This window comes from Rhinoraja longicauda, chromosome 3, assembly GCF_053455715.1.
Source record: "Rhinoraja longicauda isolate Sanriku21f chromosome 3, sRhiLon1.1, whole genome shotgun sequence".
Taxonomy (NCBI): Eukaryota; Metazoa; Chordata; class Chondrichthyes; order Rajiformes; family Arhynchobatidae; genus Rhinoraja; species Rhinoraja longicauda.
Window position 1 is genome coordinate 33,182,540 of NC_135955.1, and position 14,524 is coordinate 33,197,063.

The window sequence follows — 14,524 nt, forward strand, 5'->3', positions numbered from 1 at the left end:
CAGATTAACCAAAGTGAGTTCTGTACCTGACAGTTGCAGAGGAAAGATTTTGATTTTGGGACAAATAGATGGATTCATTCGTTGGACAGAACAGTGGCAAATGGTTAAGGCAAGAGAATACACATAAGGTGGATTTGAATGATGTGGAGCAGCAAAGGAACAAAGAGATCTGAAGAAGGGTCTCGATCCGAAACATCACCTATTCCTTTTCTCCAGAGATGCTGTCTGACCCATTGAGTTACTCCAGCTTTTTGTGTCTATCTTCGGTTTAAACCAGCATCTGCAGTTCTTTCGTACAAAGAGACCTGTTGTTATATTTAAACGTTGTAGACCATACTAATAATGTGGGTATTTGTGAAAAAATGGGTCACAGGGAAATAAGTGGGACTGGAATTGACAGAGATGCTCTGAGAGCCAGCATAGAGTGAAAGGGCCAAATAGCCTTTGTTTTATCGTAAGGAAATATAAACCATGAGCTGTGAGGCCCTGGGTCTGGTGCGAGATGGTGGAATAATGGTGGGAACTCTTTTTTTCAATGGGCCAAATATCCTGGGCCTGAAATGTTCTGTTAATTTACAATTTTGTAATCTGGATATGACAGCTCTTCCCAGATCATTCATTGGGTAGGTGCTTCCACAGGAAGCAGATGTTGCTACTGGACTGCTCCACAAGTGCTCACTTGCACGACCGAGAATAAAACCCGCACCTCTGAAGTCCTTGGTATTTTACAGTCGGGAAGTCATTGTGCAAATGATAATCTCTTAAACACAAGGAACCCAAGAGTAAGAAAACATGGTGAAGGACTTGGAAAGCAATAGAATGGAAACCAGAGCAGTGGAGTTCAGTTTCAGGAGAGTAGCCTCAAAGACAAGGATATACTGTTACTAAAATGAGTTTAATGATCACACATGGGTGATCAAGGCTAGCAGATCATGTTCACAAATTTCTCTCAGCCTCTGTCAAATCCACTTATTCTTGTCCTATCCTATGTAGTCTCTGCTCAATATCAAGATGAAGCCTTAGTGGGCCAGCCATTCCTGGAAGCAACTATTTGCTGCCATTAAGTCACGGGAAAAAAAGGAATGTCATTAGCAGTGTAACTTCTCCCAATACACTACATAAACTTTAAACAAGGTTGCGAAACCAGGCAAAAGGATAGAATTACAGCTAGCAGCCAGTAATATAATCTAGTAAGTAACCAGTAAATAACTAATAATATCTTTAAGTAACACTGGAATGGGATCCAATTCAGCATGTGTTCATCTCATTAGGAGATGATGTATCTCTGGTTGGAATGTACAGCTCCAAAATGGTTGTCCAGGCATTCCAACCTGTTGACCAGCATCATGGGTATCCTATTCTATGAGTAAGTCATCTCAAGGAACCCTTAGAGATGTAGCCCCAGAAAGCAGGCACTCTTCAGACCAACTTAAGGGCCTGTCCCATTTAGGTGATTTTTTATGCGACTGCCGGCGACTGTTATTGTCGTAGCAGGTCGCCAAAAAATCGGCGACTGGACAACCCTACGACAATTTCTGCGGCAAGCTACAACAACCTACCATCTAATCGACGTCAAGTTACGGCAAGCTACCGACAACCGGCGACCCAATCGTCGCGAGTAGGACATCCACCTACAACCGCACCTACGACAACGTAGGACCACACAGTTGACAACCTACGACAACCGAAGTCGACCTACGTCCACCCACGACAAGCTACGACAAGCTAAGACCCAGCGACAACGGAAGACAACTGAAGACAATTCACGTCATTTTGGCCTCCGGTTTTGATGCTGGTACCGGTCGCCGGCTGACGTAGGTAGTCGCCAATGGAATTCACCGAAGTCAGCACCGGCGACAACCTACGTCACCTGGCGACAACCTACGACAGCACCTACATCGGGAGATCAGGCAGCATCTCAGGAGAGAAGTAATGGGCGACGTTTCGGGTCGAGACCCTTCTTCAGTCTGAAGAAGGGTCTCGACCCAAAACATCGCCCATTCCTTCTCTCGCCCATTCCTTCTGAGATGCTGCCTGACCTGCTGAGTTACTCCAGCATTTTGTGAATAAATACCTTCGATTTGTACCAGCATCTGCAGTTATTTTCTTACCCTACGTCAGGAGACGTCAAGCTACGCTCACTCGCGTCAAACCCACTGTCTCTGAAAACTTTTCAACATTCTGAAAATCCAGCGGCGACCAGAAAGACGCTACGACTCTTTGGAGACTATCACGAACATACAGGCGACACCCTGGCAACTGTGTGGCCACAGCTTAGACGCTTGTAGTCACCTAAAAAAATCGCCTAAGTGGGACAGGCCCTTTAGTCTCCAGTGTCCTCTGATGTGCCGAAGCAAGATAGTCAGTTGTATCAAAATATTACGATGAATTCAGCACTACAAAGCATAGTCCACAGATGCAAGGATTGTGTGAAATTCCAGTGTCATGCTAAACATTATGTCAGAGGACTAATTGCATGAATTTTATCTGCCCTTTGCAAATGAAATTGCTTTCAGTAATACTACACATGAACTTTGACAGTACTCTGTCTTACTTCACAATTGTTCATTTTTCTGTCGCTGTGCCCATCGTCAAAATCACAAATATGCATTTGCACCATCCTTGCCTGTCATTAATATAAAGAGCATCAGCTTTGTAATTACTCCCTTAAACCCATCAATGCTCATAGCAGTAAGATTCAAACAATATACCCAGGAGCTGAAAGTCCCTGGTAATGTGAGTAACGTGGATAGATATCAATTGATAAGACTGGCACAGAAAATATATATTTTTTTTTTTGTGAGCTTGAATAATTATTTGTTTTATTTATAACCCTACATGGGATCAAAATTTGAGTGCTGGGTGCTCATAGCAGAGTGACATTTCAGTTGTGGAGCTCAATATTATTCAGCCAAACCACTATCATACATCCAATGCCATAGATTGCAACGGTGGCAGGATTATATTTCAGATATGCAGAAGGATCATAAAAAGTGCATAATTTACTTTAATTTAAGGGCTCTCCCCTCCTGTGTATGGGGAAAAGGTACAGTGCTCAAAAGCAATCTTCCGTCAGAGAGCATTTTGATAGCTATTTTAATCAGTGAGAATTTGTGGAGCTGTAATCATCAAATACCTTGTTAATAATCAGCTGGGGACCTCTCTGAAGGAGGAGAAGGGTCAAAGACAACTGTAAAGATAGGCGAAATTCCAATTTACTTCAAATAAACTGAATGGAGTTTCATTATCTGGACTTTCTGAGAGAAACCTGCCGATTCTGACTTAAATTTTCAAATAAAACCATCAGGAAAGGAATTCCATGATCTTTATCAACATCTCCCAAGGATAGGAGTGACGGATGAGTGCAGCATGCTTTCTTAATGTAGGGTAGGTTATAACAGATTGATACTCAAATTTGTTGAAAATTATTCAAGGTGAAATTGAGGCAGTCATTCAAGAATGGGATTGCAGGAATTCATTATAGGAACAAAGGCAGGCAAGGTTACTGAGGTCCATACAGACAATTTTAATAGTAAACAGGTCACTGAGGTCATACCTGCTCTGACTAAATTTGAGAGAATAACTGGCAGAGAGTCAGAGGCAAAGCAGTGAAGCTGGTGGTGCAAGAGGAAGATATGATTTACCTCTTGCTGGCTGTTGAACAACTGCCTTGCACGCAGGTGGAAATTATCCTAGGGAAAGCAGTGGTAAGAGGCTGGAGGAAAATGGTCAGGGCGGTATGTTAGATAATGGATAAATGTAACTAATCTGGAAATAACAAGTCCTGGAATTGTCCCAGAAGACGCCATTTATGATTTTATATGGGGTCATTTTCTGTGAGAGGTGTAAAAAGCAGAAAAACCAGATTGCAAGGATACAAATGGGAAGTTTCACAAGAAATGTGCAGGAAGCTGTGACTAAGAATATTCACGAATGACTGTGGGAAATGTCTTACAATTTCAAAATCACACAGCGCAGCAGATGAAAGAGTTTTCAGCTGGCTTTTCTGTAAATAAATTGTATTTACTACAATTCGGTAATACGTTCTGCTCATGTGCTCAGTTGTTGAAAATTGCTAACAGCTAGCACATGTTTTGTGCATGGTCTCTTTTGCGTTGCTTCTTACTAATGCATGTAGCAAGGAAGAGTTACTAACAAACAACCTTTATTCAATCGGAAGAGGTGTCCCAACTCAAAATGTTGTCCATTCCCCTCCATGGATGCTGCCCGACCTACTGAGTTAATCCAGCAGTCTTTTTTTAATCCTTCATTGAAGACAGTTAACACTCAATGAACAACACTGGTTGGATCAACAATGTTTCAAATGTCATATCCATATGATGCACATTGTTCCTAAATGTGTATGTAGTCTGCTTTAACCTGATAATTGTGTTCCTAAGAAATCTCGTCTTATTGACAATTGTGTGATAAAGATGATTTTTCCAGTGGTCCTGTTGTGGTCTTGACCCAGCAGCTTCTATTATAAAAATAAATCTATGACTCAAATCAAGGCTCATCTCCCCACATCATATTTTCAATCACTATTGGCTATCAAATGCATGCACTAATTGGTCAACATGAACCCTTCAACATCTGTCAATTATGTTTACCATGCAGTCTTCCAGGACTTTTCAAATCTTTCCAAGCAGATTCCTCACGGCTTGTGAGAGGGGAAAGATTTAATTGGAACCTGAGGGGCAACTTCTTGACATAAAGTGATGGGTATATGGAGATGAGGTAGTTCAGGCAAGTACTATAACAAGGTTTACAAGACATTTGGACAGGTACATGACGAGGAAAGGTTTAGAGGGATATAGGCCAAATGAAGGCATGTGAGCCTAGTGTAGATGGGGCATCTTGGTCGGCATGGGAAAGTTGGGCCTAAGGGCCTGTTTCCATGTTGGTTTCCATGACTTGTAAGAAACCCTCGTGCTAGGATTTCAGACTGTCCAGTTTGCTCAACAGAGACTGTCTGACCAGCTAATTTTCCTCTAGCAACTCTCCTCTTCTTGCTGCAGCTTCCTGCATCTCCATTATACCATAATTATTTGTTTATAACTGGAGACTCATCGGCACATGAGCCAGAGAATGCCCTGTGCCCTACATCAAAAGAAACAATGCCAGTTGGTCCTTTTGACCAATAACCGCCATTTCATTATTGCCATCACTGCACCGATAGCTATTCAGCCTCCTCATTAGATGCTGAATGGCGTGGAGATGTTAATATATGCCTTATTCTGTACAGCAAAGGGATATATCAAACTGGGCTAAGCTGAATACTGGACGTTACCAGAAGCCAGTTGCTTTGGGAAGTCATGTGTGTGATCTTGGTCCATTCAAAAGGTCTGAATGGCAGCACATCCAATCACTGGGAATGGCTACTAACAAAAACAGGTGGAAATGCTCTGGCCCAGCTTCATTTACAAGTTTGCCGATAACATCACTGTAGGCTGGATCTTGAACAACAATGAGACAGAGTAGTGGAAGGAAACCTGGTGCTGAGTAGCATGGTGTCAAGACAACAACGTCTCCTTCAATGTCAGTAACACAAAAGTCGTAGTTATTGACCAAGAAAAAAAGTGGTGTACATGTTCCAGTCAGCATCAATGGTGCTGAGGTGGAAATGGTCGAGAGCTTCAAGTTCCTCAGTGTAAATATCACCAACAGTTTGCCTTGGAACATAAACATTGAAGGTAGGCCTGAAAAAAAGCACACCAATGCCTTTATTTCCTCAGAACAAGAAAGTTTGACAGCATCTCTGGAGAGAAGGAATGGGTGACGTTTCCGGTTAACCCGAAACATCACCCATTCCTTCTCTCCAGAGATGCTGCCTGTCCCCGGTGAGTTACTCCAGCATTTTGTGTCTATCTTCGGTTTAAACCAGCATCTGCAGTTCTATCGTACACAAGAAAGTTTGGCACGTCTCCAACAACTCTTACCAATTTCCACCGATACACCATAAAAAGCATCCTGTCAGGGTGCATCACAGCCTAGTTTGGCAACAGCTCTGCCTAAGAACACTCAAAATTGCAGAGGTGTGGATGTATCCCAATCCATTTAAAAAAAACAGCCCCTCTCCCATCAACTCCATTGACGCTTAATTTTGCCGCTGAGAGTAGCCAACATAATCAAGGATGTTGTTCACCCTGATTATCCCCTCTTCTCCCCTCCTCCAGGTGGAAGATATAAAAGCGTAAAAGCACATACCACCAGTTGTTATCAGACTACTGAATGGCCCTATCAGAAGCAAAGATGTGGTTCCAATCACCAAACCTCCTTCATTGCGGTCCTTGCACTTGCTTTCATCTGCACTTTCTCTTTCATTGGAATGCTACAATGCTTCAACACTATATTCTGCACTCTGTTTTTTGTTTTCTTTTAACTACATTTTGTACGTACATGCCTTGATTGCACTCGTGTATAGTATGATTTGAGTGGATCACAGGTAAACAAAGCCTTTCACTGACTCTTTGTGCACGTGACAGTAATAAACCAATACAAATACCAATTCCAGCTGAAATAAGTCAATTCATAACTATTAGAAGAGGTAAGCTGACCATATACACATTTGTAGCTGTTCTGTAGTTCTAATACATGATGCTGGACCATCGCACCAGTAATGTCCTGATTGATCCCAATCCAATCCACACGAGTTATGGCTTGCATTTTCATACTAGCAACATTCATACCACCATGGATGTCCTTTTGTTACTGTATTTGCACTATGTCTTTGTCACAACTAATCTGTGGGCCCAGTTCTAGTTCAGTGAGCCTTGACACTGCCCTCTTGAGACTCTGATATCTTCACTCATTTCAATTCACTGGTCTACCGTAAGTTATGCTTATATACCCTCTTCAAAGGAAACACACTCTTCAGCTGTGACCACTAAACCGTCATCAAAATTGCCAATAAAAAAATTATTTGGGTCCAAATCAGATATTATCCCCTCTTTTGCGAGGCAAGATTTTGCATCTACAGGAGTATTCTGCTTTAATGGAGTAATCCTGATGCAACAACAGTGAGGCCCTTTGATGCAGATGTGTTTCTGTTCTCATCAGAATAGCTATGTTTCTCCCAGAAAAACATCAACAGTGTATGGTTTATGAGCAGAGAAAAATGCCAGCCAACAACAACATTTTGAAATGGACTAATCCCAAAAATAATGACCTCTTTTGCAACTTGCATAGAGCATTTATGAGAGATGAGAGGAATGTAACAATCTGTGGGTTATGGCCTGATTCCATAACATGCATGATAATGCCTTGTCACATGCCATCAACCATAATGGTTTCCCTATGTTTTAATGATCCAGAGGAGATTCATTACTGAGCTTCAGCCTGTGTTCCTGTTGTTTTTTTTTACTCCAAGGTCTTAAAATGCTGGCCAAAATGTGGTCACAATACTGAGTAATACGATACCATACCGAGAAACGAGTGAAGCTGCGAATCGACTTTCTAACATCCAAATAAATCACTATTTTTTGGGTTCGTTCTTGACCACTTTTGCCAATTCAGAAGACTTGAGGGACATTTTTTAGGCTATGTGTAACAGACCGCAGGTAGACCCAAATGGAACCAAGGAAGTAGTTTTAGAATGAGCTTTATTTCTACCTGCTCGTGGTCGGGAACAGAAGACTGAGGCGTTCACCAGAGCTACGAAGAGGCATGAAGGTTGGGAGCAGGCAGGGTCGGCAACGGGAAATCAGTCCGAGAGAGAATGCTGGAGAATCTTGCATGAGGGCCTAGAACAATCTGGCAAAGAGTGTGTGTGTGCAGGAAGGGTTTATATGCTGGCCTGATTGGTGATCTGGAGCAGGTGAGTGAACAGGTGAGGGGAAATTGGCTTAACGTGGTGGGCGTGGCTGGCAGGTGAGTGAACAGGACAGACTGTGACACTATGTAAATGTAATTTGTTCCCTCTTCAGTTGTTCATGGGTGCTTTGTGATCTGCCATGCATTTTCTCCAGAATCTTTATTTGTTCCAGCTATGGCAATGACAATATTTTTTTAAAATAAAAGGACACAAAATGCTGGAGTAACTCAGTGGGCCAGACAGCAGCTCTGGAGAACTTGGATAGGTGATGTTTAAGGTCGGAACTCTTCTTCAGGACTTTTCGGATCGAGACCCTATTTCAGGACATGAATATGCTTCTAGAGATGCTGCCTGACCCGTCGAGTGACTCCAGCACTTTGTGCCCTTTGTTGTAAACCAGAATCTGCCGTTCCTTGTTTTTCCATCGTTTTTTTGCTGGCAATTGTTGCATATCCCTATTTGTCTTTGAGAAAATGATGGAGAGTTGCCTTCTTAAACTGCTGGAATATTTCTGGTGATACTGCTAAACACAGGGCTGTAGTGCAGAGAGCTCCAGGAGTTAGAGTTAGCAATGATCGGGGAAGGGGGATATCTTTCCAAGACAAGCGATGTGTGACCTGAAGGGGAAGCTGCAATGGTTCCTGTGCACCTGCTGTACTTCCTCATGTTCTGAGAGATTACAGGTTCAGAAAGTAATGGCAGAGTAGCCTGAATGTGTAACTATCTTGTGTATTACAGATAGTGCATTATGACACCACTGGGCACTGGTGATAGAGGAAACGGATGCTTAGTGTGATTGATGGGTTGTTGGTCAAGGAGGCTGACTGGACCAGGATAGTTACAAGCTTTTTGATTTGTTGGCACTGCGCTCATCCAGTCCTGTGGAAAATATCCCTGCTCATTCCTGAATTGCGCCTTATTGAATGATCTTGGGGTATCATCAATACCAAGCCTCTGACCTGCTCCTGTAGCCATATTGCAGCTGAGTTTCTGATCAATGGTGTATCCCTGGATGTAGCTGGTGGGGGACTTAGCAAGTGAATATCATGGGATAGGTAGCTAGATTTCCTCATGTTGGAGATAGCCATTGTTTGGCACTTTTGTGATGATATGTTACCTACTAAATGGATCCGAAGTTACCATTTCAGGTTGAAGGATCTTCATCCCATCACCTGAAACGTGAGCTATGCATCTCTCTCCACAGATACTGTTTAAGCTGATGAAAGTATGTTGCATTTTCTGTTTTTATTTATGCCATGTATGTCAGATTGTTTCCAGTTCAGAGTAATGCCCCAATTGACATTTAGAGAAGTACATGGATAGGAACGATTTTGAGGGATATGGGACATTTAGAGGCAAAGAATATGCGCAGTGCATCCATTAACTTAATTCAGTGGCTTCATACAATAAATTAAATATTATTCAAGAGATAAAACTCCATGTCTTTTGCTCAAAATGTTCTCAAATATTTAAGGATGTCATATCATATTTCAACTCCAAACTGTGTAGGGGTAAAGATCTCTGGCTGCTTCAGTATGATACACCCATTATATTCAACTATTAGGTCCTGAAAGACGACAAACACACTACAAACTGTGAATTCATCTTTTCCATAATGTTCTGTCTAAACTAATCAAAAACTAACTGAAGGACGCAAAGGTTGTGAGTCCAATCTCACACTATTATCATATCTCGCTTTGAACTTGCAGGAGGCCAACAAGCCGAAATCAATCAAATACCATTCTGTTGGTTGCTTGCTGTCATTCATCCAAGCTACTTGGTCTGACTAGAACCAATGATGTGTTCAAAAGTTATTATCTGTCAAGTCCAATCTCCCTTTTCTTTCTCAGAGGGAGTTTTGAAAGTGGCTCAGTCTTCAGAATGGTACAACTTCCACTTTTAAATATTCAAAGTGTTTATTCATTGAAAATTACTTCTATCACATTTTATATTTTATGTGCCACTTGGCACAAATGCTAATCAATTTACGATTCATTTTTATCCAATTAGGTTTATTACTCTTCTGTTTATCTGACTGGAAATACAGTAACTAATTAAAGACTAACTGTCGGTTTACTTTAATGTAGGTGCATCAACCTTCATTCATCTATCAACAGAACATGCATTCCAGTGTCTGCCAACAACAGCTCAACATTTTGAGTCCTAGCTTTCCTTAAAGAGAAGAAATCCGTATTATTGTTTTTATCAGTAGACCATTTGATATGTATCATCTGACATACATCCTGTACAGCTTTTAATTTAGTTGAGAAAAGGATCGTGTAAATATAATCTCACTGCTCCAAGTGTAAATTCTGTATGAACTCCCACAGGACTACCCTTAAAGCAGGATCATTTCATCCTTAATCTGGCAGATGTTTGTTTCTGGATCATAGATTCAATGAATTCCCAATGAACTCCTTACTCTTGAATTGCTTTCTATGAAATGTTGTTTCTTTTATCTTCACATCTCGGAGAAGTGTGAAACAATAGCCGGATCGGTTAATAGTCTGACAGGCTGTGACGCAATCACTCTTTCCCTAGTCAGACGCACCATTTAACCAGCCAATAGATGGTTCACACCAGAGTGAGAGGACCTTACAGGCTCCTTTATCCAATAAATACATTGGATATCAAAACAGAATTCAGTCAGTTCTCCAATCTTCACTCACTGAGATCGTCACGAGTAGGGCAATCAAGAATCAGGGGGCATAATTTTCATTTTCAATACATGAAAATGACAGCAAAGCTTAAATAGTAGAGTCAAAGATGAATAAAACTGAGCCAAACAAATGCTCTGCTTGTAAAACCAACAGGTAACAATGGAAGGGATTTTTTCTTTCAGTCATATGTTGAAAATGAAAACTTTGCCCTTGTGTCTTCAACTGCTCTGGCAAAAGACTGTGTGCATTCACCCTCATGATGTTATTTCCCTCATGATGTTATATGCCTCTATAAGATCTCTCTATAGCTTCCTGTGCTCCAAGGAATAAAGTCCTAACCTGCCCAATCTCTCCTTAGTATAATTTTTTTCATAACCTCAAATTGCCCCATTGACATTTAAGAACAAATAAAAACTATTTAACATATCCCACAAACAAGCATCATTGTTAAGAAAGTACTTGGCTGAATGTCCACATCACTGTTTCTGAATGGCCAGGCACTGCTGCATAACTGCTGCATAACACAACTGAGGGTTTAAGTAAAATACTGAAATGCAGAGAGGAATTTTCCCTGTGGCTCAGCCAGTCTATATTTCCCACCTCCTCTACCCCTCCCCATAAACATCCTCACCCTGATTTATAGTTATGCAGCTCAGAAACAGTCCCTTAAGCCCAACCCATCCATATCGATCAAGGTGCCTCATCTAAGCTAGTTCCATTTGCCCACATTTAGTCCATATCCCTCAAAATCTTTCATAGCCATGTAACTGTAAAAGATGTATTTTAAATGTTGTTGTGGTACCTGCCTCAATTACAACCTCTTACAGTCATAGAGATATACACATGTCCATCATTTGGGTAACAAAATTAAATTGTTGACCAAATGTCTGAAACACACCAAAAGCAAAAACAAATCTCAGGCCTTCTAAGTTTCCCACGGTGTTCAAGGAAAATCAAAGGCACAGACTGTGTGAGACTCTTTGAATATGTCTGAATCCATTTTATTTGCATAACCAGATTCTACTTTTAATGAGCACAAACATCAAGGTAATGAACAAAGCAATTACATTTATAGATTTTATCTTTACATTTTAATTAATCTATACAATAAAGGAGTTATGGCATTATTTGGTGTAGTCTATAGCTGACCATGCAACAGAGTGGACCTGCATGAATGTATCAAAAAGGTCTGGTACCAGACTATTGAAAACAAAATGTGTGAATTATCTTAATGCTTGATTGAGATGTGTAAAAAGGAAAACAGATGTTGATTTAATCCAAAGATAGACACAAAAAGCTGGAATAACTCAACAGGTCAGACAACATCTCTGGAGAAAAAGAATAGATGATATTTCAGGTCTGAAGAAGGGTATCGACCCGAGACGTCACCTATTCCTTTTCTCCAGAGATGTTGTCCGACCCACTGAGTTACTCCAGCTTTTAGTGTCTATAATTGATTGAGATACTGATTAAGTGAAATGGCAGCGATGGGGGGAGAATTACCTACTGATTGGGGAAGAAAGCATTGCTAGATGTAGTTTTGGGGATGAGGTAGTTCAAGTGGAGAATGTCACATTCAGGGAATTTCTCAGGAATAATTATCATGTTGTGAAAAGGTTTCAATTCATTTCATATGAAAGATAATGAAAAGTGTTAATTGCAAAGGGGTAACTGCAATGAGTTGAAGATTAATCAAATTTAAAAAGTGGCATAATGTGATGATATATGATGGTATAATGTGGGACCATTAAGTAGGATATGGTTCTGACAGAGTCCAGGTATTTTAATGAAAAAGCCCAAAGAAGGGCAGCTAAAGCCAGAGGACCTTATCATATCATATCATATCATATATATACAGCCGGAAACAGGCCTTTTCGGCCCTCCAAGTCCGTGCCGCCCAGCGATCCCCGTACATTAACACTATCCTACACCCACTAGGGACAATTTTTACATTTACCCAGCCAATTAACCTACATACCTGTACGTCTTTGGAGTGTGGGAGGAAACCGAAGATCTCGGAGAAAACCCACGCAGGTCACGGGGAGAACGTACAAACTCCTTACAGTACAGCACCCGTAGTCAGGATCGAACCTGAGTCTCCGGCGCTGCATTCGCTGTAAAGCAGCAACTCTACCGCTGCGCTACCGTGACCTTGCATAAGAAAAAAATTGGAAATTTAAATGATACAGTAAAATGGTGTGTATAACATATTTCAGGTTCATAAGACAATAAAGGATCAGGCTAAATATTAAAATTAGTACAAAGCAGAAATCGAAAATGAACCAAGTGACAATATATTCTTGAAGCATATTAACAAATAGCAAAGGAGCATTGGCAAATTGGAAGCATAAACCAATTAGGAAGCAAAGTGGGGATCAGAAAACTTCATGACTAGCTATTAAACACATATTGTGTATTTGCATTTGCAAAAAGGAAGATTCTGCCAAATCAATGATAAACAAGAAGCATGTTAGATTACTAAATGGGGAAGAAATAAGTACAAAAGTTGGCAATACTCAAAGCTGATAACCCACCCAACCAAGGTGAATTGTATCTTCAATTGGTGAGAGAAGTCGAGATAGAAATTGAGGAGGATCTGACCACATTCTTCCAACTTTCCTTTGACATTGAGATGATGGCAAATGACTGGTGTATGACATGTACAATACCCTGTCTCAAAAACAGGAAGATGCAGAAACCTGACAATGCCAAGCCAATGCTCTTTGAAATAATCTTGTAAAAGAAAACTACCAATAATGGGGACAAGCATAGACTAAGAACTGCCACAGTTAGATCATGTGCTTTATACACAGAGGAATGGAATAGAAAAGGACATGAAATCACATTAAGACCACATAAAAGAATTGTAATTCACCCCGAGCTGGTCTATTGTGTCCACAGCTGGGCACCACATCTCAGGAACGATAAGAAGATAACACAAAATAACTGAACAAAATAGTCCCAGAGATGAGGATTTAGATATATGTGTCATCCAGACAAGCTGCCTTGCACTTCTTAGAGAACAGAAGATGAGGAGGAGCATTGATAAGGTGATAAGGTTAGGACTGAGATGAGGAAAAACTTCTTCACCCAGAGAATTGTGAATCTGTGGAATTCTCTGCCACAGAAAGCAGTGGAGGCCAATTCACTGGATGTTTCAAGAGAGAGTTAGATTTAGCTCTTTGGGCTAAAGGAATCAAGGGATATGGGGAAAAAGCAGGAACGGGGGTACTGATTTTAGATGATCAGCCATGATAATATTGATTGGCAGTGCTGGCTGGCTCGAAGGGCCGAATAGAAATATAGAAACATAGAAACATAGAAAATAGGTGCAGGAGTAGGCCATTCGGCCCTTCGAGCCTGCACCGCCATTCAATATGATCATGGCTGATCATCCAGCTCAGTAACCTGTACCTGCCTTCTCTCCATAACCCCTGATCCCTTTAGCCACAAGGGCCACATCTAACTCCCTCTTAAATATAGCCAATGAACTGGCCTCAACTACCTTCTGTGGCAGAGAATTCCACAGACTCACCACTCTCTGTGTGAAGAAATGTTTTCTCATTTCGGTCCTAAAAGACTTTCCCCTTATCCTTAAGCTGTGACCCCTAGTTCTGGACTTACCCAACATCGGGAACAATCTTCCCGCATCTAGCCTCTCCAACCCCTTAAGAATTTTATATGTTTCTATAAGATCCCCCTTGGGGGATTGGGGGAAGGCTGGAGGAGCCATTCATTGAAAAAGCACATGCCAATTCAACAGACTGAGTTGCTGCTTGCTGCCTGCACTGATTCATGATTTTGGGATTCCGACTAAATATTAGACAATAATACTCAATCAAATATAATGAAATATAATGGCCTACTCCTGCACTTATTTTTCTATGTTCTATGTTTCTATGTTTCTATTTATGCCAATGAAAGGTTTAGATTGATAAGTGTTTCCAACGGGTGGTGGGTATATGGAATGAGCTGCCTGAGGAAGTATTTGAGGCAGGTACTATAACAACATTTAAAATACATTTGGGTAGGTACATGGGTAGAGGAGAGG